The sequence below is a fragment of the Saimiri boliviensis genome, chromosome 1 (assembly GCF_048565385.1).
Source record: "Saimiri boliviensis isolate mSaiBol1 chromosome 1, mSaiBol1.pri, whole genome shotgun sequence".
In the NCBI taxonomy this organism is placed as follows: Eukaryota; Metazoa; Chordata; class Mammalia; order Primates; family Cebidae; genus Saimiri; species Saimiri boliviensis.
Genome location: NC_133449.1, coordinates 218,090,560 through 218,111,769, shown reverse-complemented (window position 1 = coordinate 218,111,769; position 21,210 = coordinate 218,090,560). Strand labels below are relative to the sequence as shown.

At 42.6% G+C, this 21,210-nt stretch overlaps 1 long non-coding RNA gene across 4 annotated transcripts in view; it reads right to left on the bottom strand.

Annotated features, from left to right (window-relative positions):
- Positions 1-19,577, bottom strand: part of LOC120364329 (uncharacterized) — a 35,843-nt gene extending 16,266 nt beyond the window's left edge. For 2 of the 4 annotated variants that reach the window (XR_012513183.1, XR_012513184.1), the window contains exons 1-2: positions 19,250-19,577; positions 18,568-18,682 (exon numbers count right to left, since the gene is read on the bottom strand). This is a non-coding gene — a long non-coding RNA (uncharacterized LOC120364329). Of the gene's footprint in view, positions 1-2,055; positions 6,011-13,893; positions 17,906-18,567; positions 18,683-19,249 lie in introns of those variants that run through there. The other 2 variants (XR_005579606.2, XR_012513185.1) reach the window with 2 other exon arrangements.
- Positions 19,578-21,210: the final 1,633 nt, after the last annotated feature.

Here is a 21,210-nt window from a genome sequence, read left to right as displayed (position 1 = left end):
CTGAGGGAGGAGAATTGCCTGAACCCAGGAGGCGGAGGTTGTGGTGAGCAGAGATCGCGCCATAGAGCAAAACTCTGTCTCAAAAAGAAAAAAAAAAAAAATTAAAATCCTGACATTTAGCTATTTTGAAATATACAGTACATTTTTGTTTCTTTTCTTCTTTTTTTGAATAAAGACAGGGTCTCACTCTGTCGCCCAGGCTAGAGTGCAGTGGCACCATCTCGACTCACTGTCACTTTCATCTCCCAAGTTCAAATGATTCTCTTGACTCAGCTTCCCAAGTAGGGGGCACCACAGACATGCACCACCATGCCTGGTTAAGTGTTGTATTTTTAGTAGAGATGGGGTTTCACCATATTGCTGAGGCTGCTCTTGAACTCCTGACCTCAAATGATCTGCCTGCCTTGGCATCCCAAAGTGCTGGGATTACAGGTGTGAGCCACCATGCCCGGCCTAATTATTTTTGGGAGAGAATCTTGCTCTGTTGCCCAGGCTAGAGTGCAGTGGCACAATCTCAGCTCACTACAACCTCCACGTTTCTGGTTCAAGTGATTCTCCTGCCTCAGCCTCCCAAGTAGGTGGGATTACAGGCACGTGCCACTAAGCCCAGCTAATTTTTGTATTTTTAGCAGAGACAGGGTTTTGTCATGTTGGCCTCAACTGATCTGCCCACCTTGGCCTCCCAAAGTGCTGGGATTACTGAAGTGAGCCTCCATGCATATTTTATTTAAACAATCTGCCTCAAAGCCAGTCATTTCCAGACAATTCTATTTTATCATTGCTATTCCTTTTTTTGAGATGGAGTCTCACTCTGTCACCCAGGCTGGAATGCAGTAGCACGATCCCAGCTCACTGCAACATCCAGCTCCCAGGTTCAAGCAGTTCTCTTGCCTCAGGCTTCTGAGTAGCTGTGACTACAGGCATGCACCACCACACCCAGCTAATTTTTATATTGTTAGTAGAGATAGAGTTTCACCATGTTGGCCAGGCTGGTCTTGAACTCTTGACCTCAGGTGATCCACCCACCTTGGCCTCCCAAAATGCTGGGATTACAGGTGTGAGCCACCATGCCTGGACTTATTGCTGCTATTCTTTTTTTTTTTTTTTTTTTTTTTTTTTTGAGACAGAGTGTCGCTCTTGTTATCCAGGCTGGAGTGCAATGGCGCGATCTCGGCTCACCGCAATCTCTGCCTCCTGGGTTCAAGCAATTCTCCTGCCTCAGCCTCCTGAGTAGCTGGGACTACAGGCAGGCGCCATGCCCAGCTAATTTTTTGTATTTTTAGTAGAGACGGGGTTTCACCACATTGACCAGGATGGTCTCGATCTCTTGACCTCATGATCCAACCGCCTCGGCCTCCCAAAGTGCTGGGATTACAGGCTTGAGCCACCGCGCCCGGCTCTTTTTTTTTTTTTGAGACGAAGTTTCCGTTCTTGTTACCCAGGCAGGAGTGCAATGGCGCGATCTCGGCTCACTGCAACCTCCGCCTCCTGGGTTCAGGCAATTCTCCTGCCTCAGCCTCTTGAGTAGCTGGGATTACAGGCACGTGCCATCATGCCCAGCTAATTTTTTTTTAAATATTTTTTAGTAGAGACGGGGTTTCACCATGTTGACCAGGATGGTCTCGATCTCTTGACCTCGTGATCCACCCGCCTCGGCCTCCCAAAGTGCTGGGATTACAGGCTTGAGCCACCGCGCCTGGCCATTGCTGCTATTCTTAATGCCACTTCAGAACTGTCTTTTCTCCTTGACAATCTATTATTGCTTAACTATGTATACTGGACCAGAAATGCTCTTCAACAGAGGGTGGAAAACATACAGAATCTTGGAGACAGTGAGTGGGTTAACTGGTAAGTACCAGCAGAGATTCTCGTAGGAGTTCATCATAGGTGCTCAGATTGGTGAACATAAAAGAACAATAATCTTTTTTTCTTATTCATAATTATGTTACCCGTTTCATAACATGAGAGCACATACTTTATATCTGGGACTATAAGAGATTAATAGCTTTATTTTTATATCTTTTCAATCTAATAAGTTAATTCTTTTTAGGGGGGGTGATGGGATCTTTTTTTTTTTTTTTTTTTTTTTTTTTTTTTTTTTTTTTTTTTTTTTGAGACGGAGTTTCGCTCTTGTTACCCAGGCTGGAGTGCAATGGCGCGATCTCGGCTCACCACAACCTCCGCCTCCTGGGCTCAGGCAATTCTCCTGCCTCAGCCTCCTAAGTAGCTGGGATTACAGGCATGCACCACCACGCCCAGCTAGTTTTTTTTTTTGTATTTTTAGTAGAGACGGGGTTTCACCATGTTGACCAGGATGGTCTCGATCTCTCGACCTCGTGATCCACCCGCCTCGGCCTCCCAAAGTGCTGGGATTACAGGCTTGAGCCACCGCGCCCGGCCGGGATCTTGTTCTGTCACCCAGGTTGGAGTATAGTGGCCCAATCTTAGCTCAGTACAACCTCCGCCTCCCCAGATAAAGCTATTCTCCCACCTCAACCTCTTGAGCAGCTGGAATTACATGTGCGTACCACCACACCTGTCTAATTTTTGTATTTTGGGAGAGATCGGGCGTATTGGTTCATTTTCATACTGCTATAAAGAACTACCCCACAGCCAGGTGTGGTGGCTCATGCCTGAAATCTCAGCACTTTGGGAGGCCAAGGTGGGGGGATTGCCTGAGGTCAGAAGTTTGAGACCAGTCTGGCCAAACTGGTGAAACCCTGTCTCTACTAAAAATACAAAAAAATTAGCCAGGCGTGGTGGCATGCACCTGTAATCCCAGATACTCAGGAGGCTGAGGCAGGGGAATTGCTTGAACCAGGGAGATGGAGGTTGCAGTGAGCCAAGATCATACCACTGAACTCCAGCCTGGGCAACAGAGTGAGACTCCATCTCAAAAAAAAAAAAAAAAAAAAACATATCAGCTGGGCATGGTGGCATACATCTTCCCAGCTATTTGGGAGGTTGAGGCATGAGAATTGGTTGAACTCAGGAGGCGGAGGTTGTAGTGGGCTGAGATTGCACCACTGCACTCCAGCCTGGACCTGTATGTGGGAGTTGGGGAGAACTGCCTGGGACTGGACAATTTATAACAGAAAGAGGTTTAATTGACTCATAGTTCAGCATTGCTGCGGAGGCCCAGGAAACTTACAATCATGGCAGAAGGCAAAGGGGAAGCAAGGCGTCTTCTTTGCAGAGCGGCAGGCAGGAGAAGTGAGTGCAGGAGGAACTACCAAACGCTTATAAAACCAGCAGATCTCATGAGAACTCACTCACTATCAAGAACAGCAGGAGGGAAACTGCCCCCATGATTTAATTATCTCCACCTGGTGTCTTGCTTGACATGGGGAGATTATGGGGATTACAATTCAAAATGAGACTTTTGAGTGGGGACATGGCCAAACCATATCATGAAGCTTCTCCAGGCTGGTCAACTCCTGGGTTCAAGCTATCCACCCTCCTTGGCCTCCCAAAGTGCTGGAATTACAGGCATAAGCCACTGCACCTGGCCAGTCTTTTCATGTTGAAAATGTGCTGCATCTTTTTACTAACTATAAAAGGTTTGCAGCCAGGTGCAATGACTCAGGCCTGTAATCCCAGCACTTTGGGAGCCAAAGTAGGTGGACCACTTGAGGTCAGGAGTTCGAGACCAGCCCGGCCAACATGGTGAAACCTTGTCTCTACTAAAAATACAAAAATTAGTTGGGTGTGGTGGCAGGTACCTGTAATTCTGGCTGCTGGTAAAGCTGTGGCAGGAGAATCGCTTAAACCTGGGAGGCAGAGGTTGTAGTGAGCCAAAACCATGCCATTGCACCCCAGCCTGGGCAACAGAGAGAGACACTCCATCTCAACAACAACAACAACAAAAAGTTTGCAATCATCATGAACACACTGACTACAAGAACACTGAACACTGTCAAGCAAAGAAAATTCAGTTTCCCTTTATTTCTTCCAAGTTTGACTTTGAAGGAAACAAAGTTTTATTAGGCATTGTTTTTGCTCATGTGCTCAGATAGAGCAAGCTAGTAAATCTGTCAGAGAAAACTTTACATTTCCCAGGAGACTGAACATTCACACCAGCTAGCATTCCCATCAAGGAATATGAATATATCAATGTACTTATACTTGAAACTCTGCAGTTGTTGTTTCCAGTGTTTTAAGCTTTAGTTCATGTGCTTGGTGACATATGAGAGTCTTCCCTTTCGGAAGTCCAAGCAGATTGAAAAACAAATTGTGAAATCACAGGACAGCACTAAGGAGTATTGCATCACTGTTCTCCCTGCCTCAACAGCTCCACTCCTATTTTCTGTCTGGAAAGATTTCCTAATATCTGAGAGCATCATCAGTGTAAGTTGGCATTTAAAAAGACGGAAATGATTTTTAAGGCTTCCAAAGCATTTAGCCTTAAAAATCATATATGGTGCCAGGTGTGGTGGCTCACACCTGTAATCCTAGCATTTTGGAAGGCCAAGGTGGGTCGCAAGGTCAGGAGTTTGAGACCAGCCTGACCAACAAGGTGAAACCACACCTCTACTAAAAATACAAAAATTAACCGGGCATGGTGGCACGTGCCTATATACCAGCTACTCAGGCGGCTGAGGCAGGAAAATTGCTTGAACCCGGGAGGCGGAGGTTGCAGTGAGCCGAGATTGTGCCATGGCACTCCAGCCTAGGCGACAGAGCGAGACTCCATCTCAAAATAATAATAACATAAATAAAAATAAAATAAATTCATGGAACAAATTTACCACTGAAAGTTAATCTCAAATATGTTTGCGTCGTTTTTATTTATTTATTTATTTATTTATTGACATAGTGTCTTGCTCCGTTGTCCAAGCTGGAGGGCAGTGGCATGATCATGGCTCACTGCAGCTTCAAGCTCCTGGGCTCAAGATATTCTCCCTCCTCGGCCTTAAAAGTAGTTGGGACCACAAGCACACACCTCTACACTCGGCTAATTTTTTATTTTTTATAGAGACACGGTCTTGCTATCTTGCCCAGGCTGGTCTCAACCTCCTGGCCTCAAACAATCCTCCCACCTCAGTCTCCCAAAGGGTTGGGATTACAGCTGTGAGCCACCATACCAAGCCCGTTTGTGTCTTATTCCATTTGAAGCACAACTGAAAGGAACACTGTTTTGTCATCAAAACAATATTAAGATGGCATTTCTTTTATGTTACATGTTGTTTTTACTGTTTTGGTAAGTAGGAAACGAAGTAAAGTTGGTTCTAGTGATTAAAACTACCACAGTAAAAGAAAATTGCAGTGCTCTCAGTTCCAGCGTTCTTTACAGGAGGAGTGATGATAATTCATTCTCTTTGGTGTGTGCATCGCCAACCAAAGGCAGGCCCAGCAACAGCTTCTTCTATTAGAGAGACCCAAAGCTGGAAAATTTCAGATAGATTAGCTATATTATAGCCAATGGATGCAGCCCCAAAGACAATGCTGGTTCACACTGAATTTTGACATTTCACTCAACAAATAATTATTAGTATCTGCTATATTGGCTATTATTGTTATTACTATTGTCAACTTTCATGATCATTATGTTTCCAGCACAGAGATGAGTGTTCAACACATAGAAGGCAATCTGTAAGTATTTATTAAATGAACGAGTGAATGATTTAATCAAGAGTTAAAAATTACTACTTAAAGAAGAGTAATTTTGCCTTTGTTTACTGTGTGAAAACAGCACTTAATAACTAGCTATACTAAATGTATTTTCTTTCAGACCCTTCTTTACTAAAACTTTACTTTGCTTCTGTCTCTACTGCTTAGAGTCAGTGATGCCAGACACTAAGGTTCAGGTTGATTTTCTTTCTATTTGTGGATGTCATCTATATATCTGCCTTTTCAGGCAGTGAAATCATTCCAAAAGTTCTTGTTGACTGCAAGAGCTTGAAGGCTGTTTATTTGATGAGAAGACTGGCATCCATTGTGTCTTTTTTAGTGACTGAAATGTGTGACACTGGGAAAGGCCTTTATCCTCGGGTTGCCTCTGTTTATCCATCTGGAAAAGGAGAAGGACAATACTCACTTGTCTGGTATGGAAGTGATTGCCAAGGACTTTGTGATCCCCACAGAGAAGGTGACATTTTGGTAGCTATGTATTACAAATGTTCTCCTTTCATTAATATGTGTTCAGATACTAGAATACTTTGAGATATTAAGCAAAAAATTAAAAAGTAGAGATAGCCATATAGATTTTACTAATATGTGTGTGCTTCCTTTATGTGTTAATTTTACATTTGTTTATTATTTTTCTCTTTCTTTGAGACAGAGTCTCACTCTGTTGCCCAGGCTGGAGTGCAGTGCCGTGATCTCGGCTCACTGCAACCTCCTCCTCCCAGGTTCGAGTGATTCTCATGCCTCAGCCTCCTGAGTGGCTGGGACTCCAGATGTGCATCACCACACCTGGCTAATCTTCTGTATTTTTAGTACTGAGGGGGTTTTGCCATCTTGGCAAGGCTAGTCTCAGACTCCTGATCTCATGTGATCCACCCACCTCAGCCTCTCAAAGCGCTGGAATTACACGTATGAGCCACCACGCCTGGCAAACACTTGATTATTCTTTAGTCTACAATCACAGATTAGAGGCCATTTAGTCCAGTATTTCTTAAACAGGCTGTGCCTACATTCCTTTGTGTAATTTTTAAGTCTGCACACGCCCTGACCTCACTTTATTTTTTCTTGGTTAAGAAGCAAGGATTAGAACCAACCTTTCCTTTTTTAAGAAGTAGAACACTGAAGGGCAGCTGTTAAATATAGCATCAGGAAGGTCGGGCGCGGTGGCTCACGCCTGTAATCCCAGCACTTTGGGAGGCCGAGGTGGGCGGATCACGAGGTCAAGAGATCGAGACCATCCTGGTCAACATGGTGAAACCCTGTCTCTACTAAAAATACAAAAAATTAGCTGGGCATGGTGGCGCGTGCCTGTAATCCCAGCTACTCAGGAGGCTGAGGTAGGAGAATTGCCTGAACCCAGGAGGCAGAGGTTGCGGTGAGCCGAGATCGCACCATTGCACTCCAGCCTGGGTAACAAGAGCGAAACTCCGTCTCAAAAAAAAAAAAAAAAAAAAAAAAAAAATAGCATCAGGACAAAAATCCTTATCTTCTGATGGGTTTTGTTCCTGTACAATATGAAATATCTAATTTATTTGTTTGTATTAATATATTTTAAGGTAACTTTCTCTTTTTTTAGACAGAGTTTTGCTCTTGTTGCCCAGGCTGCAGTGCAATGACACAATCTCGGCTCACTGCAGCCTTCGCCTTCTGGGTTCAAGCAATTCTCCTGCCTCAGCCTCCTGAGTAGCTGAGACTACAGGCATGCTCTACCACACCTGGCTAATTGCGTTTTTAGTAGAGACTAGGTTTCACCATGTTGTTCAGGCTGGTCTCAAACTCCTGACCTCTGGTGATCTGCCCCCCTCGGCCTTCCAAAGTGCTGGGATGACAGGCGTGAGCCACCTCACCCTGCCAAGGTAACTTTTAAAAATACACATTGGCAGTAACCACTGAAAATTTGTCTGTCCTACTTTATAGTTCATAAGTATTTTTCCCCTTTCCATTTCTTCTCTAATCTATAAAGGTATCTGGGTGTGGTGGCTCACGCCTGTAAACCTAGCACTTTTTGGGAGGCTGAGGTGGGTGGATCACCTGAGGTCAGGAGTTCAAGACCAGCCTGGCCATCATGGCGAAACCCCATCTTAAAAAAAAAAAAAAAAAAAAAAAAAAAAAGACACACATCTATAAAGGCTTCTGAGAGTCATCTTGCTGGAAATAAATTCAACCTTTTATAAATCTTCAAAGCACATTTAACCTGTATTATACTTAGGTATTTATCAGTCAGTATTGTTCTGCATTAAAGAATTTTTGTCTGCCTTTCCCTAGGTCTCCTAGTCATGAACTCCTGGAGACAGAAGTCAATACACACATTGTCCTGAGAACAACAACAAAATAAAAGCTTATGTACCAGGCACTGTGTTAGACCAGTGGTTCTCAAACTTTAACAATCATTAGAATCACTTGGAGTGCTTGCTAAAGTACTTATTGCGGGGTTCCATCCCCAGACTTTCTGATGCAGTGGGTCTGGCCCCGGGAACAGGAATTTGCATTTTTAACATACTATCAGGTGATGTCATTTTGAGAAACATTCTTCTGCATGGTCTAAATTTTAATATTTGCTGCTACTCCAGTAAGTCAGTTTTATTATTCCCATTTTCTTTCTTTCTTTTCTGTTTTTGAAACAGAGTCTCGCTCTGTTACCCAGGCTGGAGTACAGTGGTGGAATCTCAGCTTACTGTAACCTCTGCCTCCCAGGTTCAAGTGATTCTCTTGCCTCAGCCTTCTGAGTAGCTGGGACTACAAGCACACGCTGCCATGCCTGACTAATTTTTGTATTTTTAATCGAGATGGAGTTTTGCCATGTTGGCCAGGCTGGTCTTGAACTCCTAACCTCCAATGATCTACCTGCCTTGGCCTCCCAAAGTGCTGGGATTGTAGGCAGGAGCCACCGCACCCAGCCTATTATTCCCATTTTCAAAAGAGTCACAGAACTAGTCAATAGAAGAGATAAGATTGAATGTCCACCTTCTGATAGAGCTGTCATCTTCCCCTTAGCACACCGTCCCCTTTTCTTTGGAGTTTCTCTTATATACCATAAGCTCTCAGGAAATGTACACAGGATAGCCGGGTGTGTTGTCAAGCATATAGTTCTAACCACTCGGGAGGCTGAGGCAGGAGGATCACTTGAGCCCAGGAGTTCAAGGCTACAGGAAGTCATGATCTCCATGATCAAGCCACTGTACTCCAGCCTGGGTGACACAGTGAGATTCCTACTCTAAAAAAAAGGAGAGGGAGAAATGTACATGGAGGTCACTGAACTGTTAGAAGTGGAGACAGGTCTTTGCCTAGGTTCAGGTGTGATATTGGACAAATTACTTAACCTCCCTCCCACCATATCCTTCAACTTTCTCATCTGTGAATTGGAAATTCATAGTATTTTACCTGTAGTACACATTGTAGTTGACTCCCTAAAATGTAGTCTCTTCCTCTTCCCCTTTATAGCAATCAGTGTGATTCAGGGAATTGCCACAGCTCCAAGAGTAAATTATAATTTATTCAAATCAATCCAGATAACACTACTCCTCTGTATATGCCTTAGTTGATTACACAATAAAATTCTTTCCCACCTCCCAACAGCTACTGTTTAATAGATAAGTAACTGAATAAAGATAAGCTAACTAAAGTTAGAAGTAAGAGGATTTTTTTTTCACTTTCTTTATTGTTTGTAGAGGCATTCTCTCTCCTTTGCTCAACATAAATAAGGAGGTAATATCTGACAGTCCAACCTACAGAGAAGAATTGATGTAAAGAGGAATCCAGCACTGGATGTCAGGACAGAGGCAGAACTTGGGGACCTGGAGACAAGGCGGAGTCACAGGATCAGCCAAACCTTCTCTCTAAACTCTTAGTTACGTGAGCCAGTAAATGCCCCATTGTTTTACTCAATTGAACTTTGCTTTTTTTTCTTCCCATAACTTATAGTTAAGCACTCTGATAACCTACAACAAAGGACTAGTATACAATTAAATGAAGTAATGCATACAGAGGTTGGGCATGTAATAAAGACTTACCTCATGTGAGCTAAAATCACTATCAAGGCAATTTCTAGGCCCATTTAAGAGCACACGTGACCATAAATGCCATTGAAATCTCCCTTGGAAGTGTTCTCACCAGGAGGATTAGAGAAGCCAAAACAACCAGGTGAATATCTCTGTCAATGATAGACAACTTGGTATAATAGGAAAAGATTCTAGAATGTATGGGATTATGGAACAACAAATAGAGTTAACTTTAGAAAGGAGATTCACAAAATAAGTAGCAGGTATGGATATTGCTAGCCTGTAGCTGAAGAAATTAAGGTTCAGATTAAGTGAATTGCCCCAAGTCTCATAGCAGACATGGGCCTCGTCCAAACTTAGAGCTCATATTACTTGCAGAAGCCGTCTGTTCTCTTGGCTGTCCAGCAGGCCACCTTTTCCTTTAGGGCACTGCTCTCCTGCTGTATTACACATGTGATTTGTTTGGGGCTGCCAAAATATATTTGGTTATCTTTTTTTTCTCAGTAAGCTCATACAAAATTAATGTTTCTTCAATCATTACTTTGCATTTATTGTCATCATTTCACTCCCAAATGTATCAAAATTCAAGTTTAAAAGAAAAAAAAGGATAATAGAAGATATTGATTATCTTTTGGTCATAGGTAGTTTTATTATATTATCTTTTAGGATCTGGACTACACTGACCAGTGTGTTAGACAAACATTTTATGAGAATTGGCTAAAGATATAGGAAATAAATTCATCTGAAATAAAAACAAAACCAAACCCATTATTTTGTGAGTGGGGAAGAAGCTTGCAAGTCGCCGGAATATGGCTTGGACTCCGGTATGTGCGTGCATGATGGGGAGTGCCTTGGTCATGATGTTGTGTCATTGCTTCACTTTTGGCACTAAGTCACTACTCAGGAAAACCAGATTGAAAATTTGGAATCTGTGCTTCAGTGGATTGAAACTGGCCTCCAGTCACTAAGGAAAAAATCAAAACAAAACACACAAGAATTTAGAGAGGATATTTTTCTGCCAAAAAATAATTTTTCCTTGATGCTATTTCTTATTTGGGCCAATACTCCAATGGAAAAAATAGATAGATTGGTCAAGAGTTCAATATAATTTGCTGTGACATTTGACCTAAAGTAACATCATAAAAACTTAAAGACAGGAAATTGTATCCTCTCCTGCTGATGCATGTGCAACTATTTATCTCTCTTAAAAGAAAAAAGAAGAAAAAGAGAATTAATTGAATGGTATTTTGTTGTACTTGAAATGTTAACTCTCAAACTAATTTATTTATTCAGTAAATATTTCTTAAGCACCTACTATATACTGGTACTATATGCCAGGTATAGATGCTTGGGATACAGTAATGAGCAAAACAAAACCAGTAGCAAACTTGTACATGCAGATAAGGGTTTAAAATATTGTTGGCATGGGCCAGGCGCAATGACTCACACCTGTAATTCTAGCACTTTGGGAGGCTAAGGTGTGAGGATCACTTGAGGTCAGGAGTTTGAGACCAACCTGGACAACACAGTGAGATTCCATCTCTATTTAAAGACAAAAGAAAAAAATATTGTTGGTACAGTCATAAAAATGGGAAAAGTAGACATTGGAAAATATAAGAGTGGGGAAGGGGTGAGGTAAGGGTTGGAAAAAGCTATCTGGGGAGAGAGATCCAAGATGGCTGATCACTAGCAGCTCGGGATTGTAGCTCCCAGTGAAAACGCAAAGAACGAGAGGACGCCACACCTTCACATGAATTCTTGTTGCTCACGCACCAGGGGATTCCCAGCGGAGGAGCCCCACGGGTCGCCAGCGCAACTCTTGTGACCGGCGAGGCGGTTTTGCCGGCGCCTCAGAGCGTCGGTTCTCGGTGCAGAGTCAGAAAAGCACCATCAATCTTAACGCCGCTGATTTAGTCGGTGCAGTGGGTTGCTCAGATTTCGGCGCTGAGAATCAATAAGTTGGACGTCCACTCAGAAACCCAATTACAAAGACGGTAATTATAAAGACCACAGATGGATAAATCTACAACGAAGGGAAGAAAACAGTCAAAAAAGGCTGAGAATACCCAAGATCAGAATGCCTCTTCCTCAGCAGGGGATCCCAGTTCCTCATCAGCAACGAAACAAGGCTTGATGGAGAACGAGTGTGTTCCAATTACAGAAGCAGGCTTCAAAACGTGGATAATAAGAAACTTCTGTGAATTAAAAGAACTTGTTCTAACACAATCTAAAGGAACTAAGAACTTTGAAAAAAGGGTTGACAAAATGTCAACAAGAATACAAAATTTAGAGAGGAAAATAAGTGAATTGATGGAGCTGAAAAACACAATACGAGAACTACGTGAAGTATGCACAAGTTTTAACAGCCGAATTGATCAAGCAGAAGAAAGGATATCAGAGGTCGAAGACCAACTTAATGAAATAAAACTAGAAGACAAGATTAGAGAAAAAAGGATAAAAAGGAATGAGCAAAGTCTCCAAGAAATATGGGACTATGTGAAAAGACCTAATCTACGCTTGATAGGTGTACCTGAATGTGACGAAGAGAATGAATCCAAGCTGGAAAATATGCTTCAGGATATTATTCAGGAAAATTTTCCCAACTTAGTAAGGCAGGATAATATTCAACTCCAGGTAATACAGAGAACACCACAAAGATATTCCTCAAGAAGAGCAACTCCAAGGCACATAATTGTCAGATTCACCAGGGTTGAAATGAAGGAGAAAATACTAAGGGCAGCCAGAGAGAAAGGTCAGGTTATCCACAAAGGGAAGCCTATCAGACTTGCAGCAGATCTCTCAGCAGAAACCCTACAAGCCAGAAGAGAGTGGGGACCAATATTCAACATCCTTAAAGAAAAGAATTTTCAAACAAGAATTTCACATCCAGCCAAACTAAGTTTCAAAAGTGAAGGTAAAATAAAGTTTTTTGTGAACAAGCAAGTACTCAGAGATTTCATCACCACCAGGCCTGCTTTACAAGAGCTTCTGAAAGAACCACTACACATAGAAAGGAACAAACAGTATCAGCCTTTCTAAAAAATACCAAAAAGTAAAGAACATTAATATGATGAAGAATTTATATCAACTAATGGGCAAATGGCAGTATTAAACTCACATATATTATTATTAATTCTAAATTTAAATTGACTAAATTCCCCAATTCAAAGACAGACAGCCAATTTGGACAAAAAACTAAAACTGTATGCTGCATCCAGACCCATCTCACATTCAAGGATACACAAAGACTCAAAACAAAGGATGGAGAGAGACTTACCAACTAACCAGAGAGCAAAAATAAATAAATAAAAAGCAGAAGTTGCAATTTTTGCCTCTGATAAAATAGTATTTAAAGCAACAAAGATCAAAAGAAGCAAAGAAGGACATTATATAACGATAAAAGAATCAATGCAACAACAAGAAGAGTTAAAGGTCCTAAATATATACGCACCCAATACAGGAATACCCAGACATACAAGACTTATAAAGAGACTTAGACTCCCACATAATAATAGTGGGAGACTTCAACATTAATATTAGACAGATCAATGAGACAGAAAATTAACAACGATATCCAGGACTTGAACTCAGATCTGGAACAAGTAAACGTAAATAACATTTATAGAACTGTCCACTTTACACAAAATACACACTCTTGTCAGTACCACATCATCTCAACTTAGAAGTTTAAATGAAATGTTGGTTGGCTCCTTGTTTGTTATTCTCTTCCCTCATTTTCTTTCATGTCTCCATTATCAAGGACAATTGTAGGCATACCCATATTTAGACTGCATTCTAGCCCGGGCAACAAAGCAATACCCCTATTCTCTCCCCCTCTTCCTCTTTCTCTTTCTTCCTCTTCTTTATTCTTTTTCTTATTATTCTTTTTCTCTTTAAAAAAAAAATATCCATGGTGCTGGGTCAACTAGATATACATTTGGAAAAAAAAAATATCTTAACTTCTACTTTGTACCATTCACAAAGAAATCAAACATGCAGATTGTAGATTTAGAAAGAAACAGGCTGGATGTGGTGGCTCACACCTGTAATCCCAACACTTTGGTGGGCAAAACCAGGAGAATAGCTCGGGCCCAGCAGTTCCAGACAAGCTGCAGCAACATATGGAGACCTAGTCCCTACAATATATATATATATATATATATATATATATATATATATATATATATATATATATTTCCAGGATGAAATCTTGCTCTGTTACCCAGGCTGGAGTGCAGTGGCGTGATCTGAGCTCACTGCAACCTCCACATCCCAGGTTCAGGCAATTCTCCTGCCTCAGCCTCCCAAGTAACTGGGACTACAGGCATTCACCACCATACCCAGATAATTTTTATATTTTTAGCACAAATGGGTTTCACCATGTTGGCCCTGCTGGTCTCAAAAAAAAAAAAAAAAAAAAGAAAAGAAAAAAGCTATCTGTTGGGTACTATACTCACTACCTGGATGACAGATTTGACTCATGTGCACTCCAAACCTCACCATCATGCAATATACCCTGGTAACAATCCTGCATATGTATTCTAAAATAAAAGTTCAAAAACTAAAAAAATTAAAATCACTGAGCTTCTGAGACTCATTTGTGAACCAATTTATTTTCTTGCTATTATTGCTATCATAATTCTTGGCTAAACAACTGTTATAATTGCCTCAATTTTGAAAGTATCAGGGTCGTTTGTTTGTTTGTTTGTTTGTTTTTGAGATGGAGTTTGGCCTTGTCACCCACGATGGAGTGCAGTTGCACAATCTCGGCTCACTGCAACCTCCGCTTACCAGGTTCAAGCAATTCTCCTGCCTCAGCCTCCTGAGTAGCTGGGATTACAGGTGTATGGCACCATGGCTGGCTAATTTTTGTACTTTTCGTATTTTTATTAGAGACAATATTTCACCATGTTGTCCAAGCTGGTCTTGAACTCCTGACCTCAGGTGATTCATCCACCTCAGCCTACCGAAGTGCTGTGATTATAGGCATGAGCCACTGTGCCCAGCCTCAAAATATCAGTTAGAATCTAGCTTCCTGCCCTTTGTTGAGCCAAATGAAATGATAGTTGAGGAGAACTTAGAGGAGGTTACATAGAGCTTTACAAAAACACAGGGGCTGACTCTGGGATAATTTGGACGATACTGGGGAAGAGAAGCATTATTCAAGTGAGGAAGAATCTACATAAAGGAAGAGATTGGGATTTCTTCTTTTTCTTAATTTTTTTTTTCTTTTTTTGAGACAGAGTCTTGCTCTGTCACCCAAGCTGGAGAGCAGTGGTACAGTCTTGACTTACTGCAACCTCTGCCCCGCCAGATTCAAGTGATTCTCCTGCCTCAGCCTCCTGAGTAGCTGGGATTACAGGCACAGGCCACCATGTCTGACTAATTTTTGTATTTTTAGTAAAGATGAGGTTTCACTGTGTTGGCCAGGCTGGTCTCAAGCTCCCAGCCTCAAGTGATCCTCCCGCCTCAGCCTCCCAAAATGCTGGAATTACAGGTGTGAGCCACCGCCCCCGACCAATAATATCTTCTTGTCAGAGGATTTCAACTGGAGGTCAGTTTAAGATTTTTACAATTGTCAAAAGAAGAGCAGGGTTTAGAAAGGCTGAGATACACTGAGCCATATAATTATATCATTAAATACCTGACCATTGGTCATACCTTGGAAAAATCACTGGCCTTATCAGGTGCAACCTAAGTTAGAGTAGTAGATGCTCTATCATTAGGGATTCTGATCTATTCTGAGGAGAACAAAGAGCCTTTTACTCTTAGAATAAATTCTTAGGACCTCTACCTAGTTCAGAAGAGGCCTCCTCTGATTAAGAGACCACATGCGGGCAGGGTGCGGTGCTCACTCCTGTAATTCTAATGCTTTAAGATGCCAAAGCAGGAGAATTGCCTGAGTCCAGGATTTCAAGACCAGTCTGGCCAACAGAGTATCTACAAAAAAAAAAAAAAATTAAAATTAGCTGGATGTGGTGGTGCACCCCAGTGCACACCTATAGTCCATAGCCTGGGAGGTCAAGGCTACAGTGAGCTGTGATCATGCCACTGCTCTCCAGCCTGAGCAACAGAGCAAGACCCTGTCTCAAAAAAAACCAAACAGCTGGGCGCGGTGGCTCACACCTGTATTCCCAGCACTTTGGGAGGCCGAGGCAGGCAGATCACTTGAAGTCAGGTGTTCGAGGCCAGCCTGACCAACATGGGAAAACCCCATTTGACCAACATGGGAAAACCCTGTCTCTAAAAAAAAAAAAAAAAAAAAACCCCAAACATATGTAAGCATATTCATCTACAAAAAATTGTTTTAAAATAAAATCAACAACATTAAAAAAAAAAAACAAAACCAAGAGACTACATGTGTCCTGAGGTACTAGAGTCTCCAGATCCATCTAAGTGCAGAAACTTTTAGTCTATTTGAAAATCTAATTATAGAAGGAAACAATTACCTTGGTGATTTTTTCTTCACTTGCAAATATGAAAAAAATATAATGGTAACGTCTTTCTTTTTTTTTTTTCTTTTTGAGACGAAGTCTCACTCTGTCACCCATACTGGTATGCAGTGGCACAATCTCAGCTCACTGCAGCCTCCGTTTCTTGGGTTCTAGAGATTCTCCCTCCTCAGCCTCCCAGGTAGCTAGGATTACAGGCATGTGCTACCACACCCAGCTGATTTTTGTGTTTTTAGTAGAGACGGGGTTTCACCATGTTGGCCAGGCTGGTCTCGAACTCCTGACCTCAGGTGATCAGCGCACCTTGGCCTCCCAAAGTGCTAGGATTACAGGCTTGAGCCACCGCACCAGCTGTAACTTCTCTTCCTCTCTCCTTCTTTCTTCCCTTCCTTTCTCCCTTCTTCTCTCCCTTCTTTCCTCCTCCTTCCTTCTTTCTTTTCATGTATCCATTCCACAAACAAGTATTTAGAGCAGGGATGTCCAAACTTTTGGCTTCCCTGGGCCACACAGGAAGAATTGTCTTGGGCCACACAGAAAATATACGAACACTAATGATAGCTGATGAACTAAAACACGCACACACACGCATCTTATAATGTTTTAAGAAACTTTGCAAATTTGTGTTGGGCAGCATTCAAAGCCATCCTGGGCCACATGCGGCCTGTGGCCTTGGGTTGAACAAGCTTGATTTAGAGGTTCTTTTATGCAAGGCCAAGTGCTAGATGCTGGGGCTGCGTGGTGAACAGAGGAAGGCCCCTGCCCCGCGGAACAGAGCGTAATTCCCTTACAGTGTAGAACACATGAGCCATGAGGTCAGGAGCTGCGGGGTCTTGTTTACCACTGTATCCTCTACCCCTACCTAGCTCGGCACATGGCAATAAATACATGCCCAAAAATACGTTGAGTGAGTGAATACAAGTTCAGTGTTGCTTCACTGATTAAAGGGTGCTCTTGAACTCCCTCAGCTGGTTAATGCTACCCTGCAGACTGTCCATGTTGCCCTCAGTAAAAACAGCCAGTGTACATTCAGATCTTAAGACTGGTCATCCGGAATACATACCTTATGAGAAAGTAAAGATATTCAGGTTCAGGAATGATACACTTGGTTTGCAAATAACACATGTTCGTTTTCATGTTGCTAAAGACTCCTTGCTAGGAAACGAAACACTTGTAATTTAATATGCAATGTTCTCAAGAGTCTGAGGCCAAACCACCTCAAGCTGTGAATGCCTTGGCTCTGAAGAGCCCGTCAGGGTCAGGGCAGGGCAGCACTTGGCCTGATGCTCCTCCAGAATAAACCAAACAGCCACAGGAAGTGGTTTCTGTGATTCAGTAGGTGGCACACTTCCTTTTGAGTCAGAACTGAATCACAGCTGTGAGAGGCAAAAAAGACCTATTTCTTTATCCCATACTTTCCCCCTATTCCCAGTGGTAAATTTATCACGGACTGTCATATAATGTATCCTGTTTAGTTTAGCGTATTTAAGCAAAACGAAAAACAAATGAGCAAATCAAGTATGAGGAGGCAAGAAAAGAGGGTGAAACATGGCCAACTGAAATTAATCCAAACGTCATTACGTCGTCACAGGGCCATATTCTTGGAGGTGACTGAAAGAAATGCCAGAGTGATTTTGCCCAAGTCATTGAGACCCCTGGTTTTCTCAGCTGGAGTCTGACCCATTTTCAGTGACAGCAGTTAGATCACACTTACATAAACTGTGTGGCTTCAAATGGGCCTGCCCTCCTCTTCACTCACTGACCCTGGCTTGCTCCTTGGCATGTCTGCTGGAAGGCCGTGCTCTGTCTGTCCCAGGCATGGCCCTAGTTCAGCTGCGGGTGAAATGATCCTGTTCTGAATGTACTGAATGCTGCTGGCAATGCTGTAAATTGTTTTGAGGCTTAAGGAAAAACCCCGTAGATATCAACAAGTCATAAAAACATGCGCATTTTCTCTTCGTCTCTTTCCCACTCTGTGTTTTATTCTTTGATATTAATAGTTCTGGGAATGTAAATGTATTTAACCAAGTTTTCTCTGATGAATTAATTTTAGTATGTATTTGTGGCTTCCTTGCATACTAATTTGTTCAGATTGATAGCATGCTTCAGAACAAAGCTTCGGAGACTCAGGCTATGCATCCTGTAACACTCTTGGAAGACCCAGTAATCAGACTGGTATAAGAAATCTTATTGCCATGTTAATATTTCATTTTCCTCCTGGGAAATATGCCCATAATGTAAAGAAAACAAGATTCAAAGTCACATAGACCCATGTGCACATTCAATCTACCCAACATTTGTGGAGCTGTGTGACCTTCAATAAGTCTCTTAACCTCTCTGAGCCATAATTTCCTCAGTCTAAAAAATGGGATGCTAACGTAAGGCCAACATTACAGTGAGAACTAAATAAAGCTTTTACATAGTGTCTAGGACAGCTCCTAGCTCATATTTAGTGTTTAAAATAAGCCTCTGACCTTTCTCTTTATTTACAATACCTTTCCTTTGGGAGGTAAGGACAACGTTTAGACACAACTGTACGGGCATGCTAAGTCTCATCCTTCCAAAGACGTCAGTCACATTCAGCTCCTTTAGCAGTTTCATCAACAGCACCTGGAGTACATGGGATACCAAACAGCAAGTCAGATTCCTTAATAAAGTGGTAAAGAAGGCCAGCCAGGATGCAGGCTCTAAAGCCAAGGCCAGCTCTTCTGGGCTGGGCAGTTGTGGCTGATAGATGACAGCCAAATGTAACAGGAGTCCTCATTTAACATATTGAAGGGAGCACCTCGAGGATGGGCAGGAAAAAGAACCATCTACACTACTCACCGCCAGACCAGCAGTGAGTGCCCAGGTCAAACTGGACAAGGGCTGGCAGACAGGTGGAAATGCGAACATATCATCAGATTTGAAAACCCCTTCTAAAATGTCCATCCGCCCATATCCCTTTGATGCCTCCCACATCCCCCCAGTTCCTCCCAAATGGCATATAAAAAAGGTGATAGCTTTCAGACAAGGTACTCCCCAAACAGTTAAGATCCAGAGCATCATCTTGTATATACCTGTCTTAGAGCTATCACACTGTGTATTGGGGTTTCCTGATTACCTGACAGACTCTTCTGCTAGACAAGCTCCTGAAGATAAGGAGTGGGTCTTATTCATCCTTTAGCCAAGCCTTACCTGTAGCTCCTATGTAGCCCATGGTAGATGCTCAACCAATTTTGTTAACGTGAGAGAAATACAAGAAAGCCAAGTCAGAAATATCACTGTTGCTGCTAGAAAACTTCAAAGAGGAATTGGTGGTCTCTGGTGCCAAGGTCCCGTAAGAGTGACGGCTGGGTGAGCTTCTTGTGAGAAAAGGAGCCAGAAGTCAGAACCCACAGTGTACCAACATGACAGAAAAGAAGATGAAAACTGTTTTCAAATTGCACCTGTCTAAGGCAATCCGAGCTGGACACATGATTTCTGGAGGTCTGGGCATTGTCTGAGTGCAGTGTTGATTATATGTCTCCTGGAGGCTTCTGTTTAAATAACTGCCAGCACAGGATGACTCAGCAGCTGGAGGATGAGATACTCTTGAGCTGCCTCCCTCTTTAAGCGACAAATCACATTGCCCTGAGAGTCTGTGGCAATCTCTGATATGACACTCCTTCCTGCCAGCCCATCAGCCAGGGTGGCAAGTCACAGTTACTAATCTGGAGACTGATCAAAATTGCTGAGAGGCATAGTCTCATGCTCCAAGTGTGGAGAATGATCTTCAAAATGAACTCATATCAATAGATTTTGTTTCTGTGATGGACTCTTACTCTGTTGCCCAGGCTGGAGTGCAGTGGTGCCATCTTGGCTCACTGCAAACTCTGCCTCCTGAGTTCAAGAGATTCTCCTGCTTCAGCTTCTAGAGTAGCTGGGATTACAGACACCCGCCACCACGCCCAGCTAATTTTTGTATTTTTAGTAGAGACAGAGTTTCAGCATGTTGGCCAGGCTGGTCTCAAACTGCAGACCCCAAGTGATCTTCTCACCTTGGCCTCCCAAAGTGCTGAGATTCCAGGCATGAGTCACAACACTCAGCCTTGTTTCTAAAATTTAGAGACTGATTTTAAATTTCTAGTCTGTCTCCATATCCAAGACTCCCGACTGTCTCCAGGATAAAGGAAATTCAATATCTTGGCCATTAGGGTGCTAGGGGAATTTATCTATACCTATCTTCCCAGCATGATAGAATCTTAATTTGTTTTGCTTTTTTTTTTTTCCTCCTTGATATTGGCTTACTTGTGTTTGTTTCTTTATTTTTGTTCCTGGCAGATAAATGGTGGCAGGACAAAGCTTTAAGAATGTGGTCTTAGGCCGGGCGTGGCGTCTCAAGCCTGTAATCCCAGCACTTTGGGAGGCCGAGGTGGGTGGATCACGAGGTCAAGAGATCGAGACCATCCTGGTCAACATGGTGAAACCCTGTCTCTACTAAAAATACAAAAAATTAGCTGGGCATGGGGCACGTGCCTGTAATCCCAGCTACTCAGGAGGCTGAGGCAGGAGAATTGCCTGAACCCAGAAGGCGGAGGTTTCCATGAGCCGAGATGGCACCATTGCACTCCAGCCTGGGTAACAAGAGTGAAACTCCGTCTCAAAAAAAAAAAAAAAAAAAAAAAAAAAAAGAATGTGGCCTAGAAGTCAGGTACAGTGGCTCACACCTGTAATCCTAGCACTTCAGGAGGCCGAGGCATGCAGATTACTTGAGGTCAGGAGTTAGGGACCAGCTTGACCAATATGGTGAAACCCTGTCTCTACAAAAAATCCAAAAAAATCCAGGTGTGTTGATCCATGCCTGTAATCCCAGCTACTTGGGAGCCTGAGATAGGAGAATCCCTTGAAACTGGGAGATGGAGGTTGCAGAAAACCGAGATCACCCGAGTGTACTCCAACCTGGGCAACAGAGCAAGACTCATTCTGACAAAGGAAAAGAGAGGAAAGGGCAATGGAGGGGAGAGGAGAGGAGAGAAAAGTGGCCTAGGAGGAAATCCTACCTAGCAATTATTTCCTGATAATTGTAGAAGTTACCATTATTAAAATTTAGTAGGCTGGATATGGTGACTCATGCCTATAATCCCAGCACTTTGGGAGGCTGAGGTGGGAGGATCTCT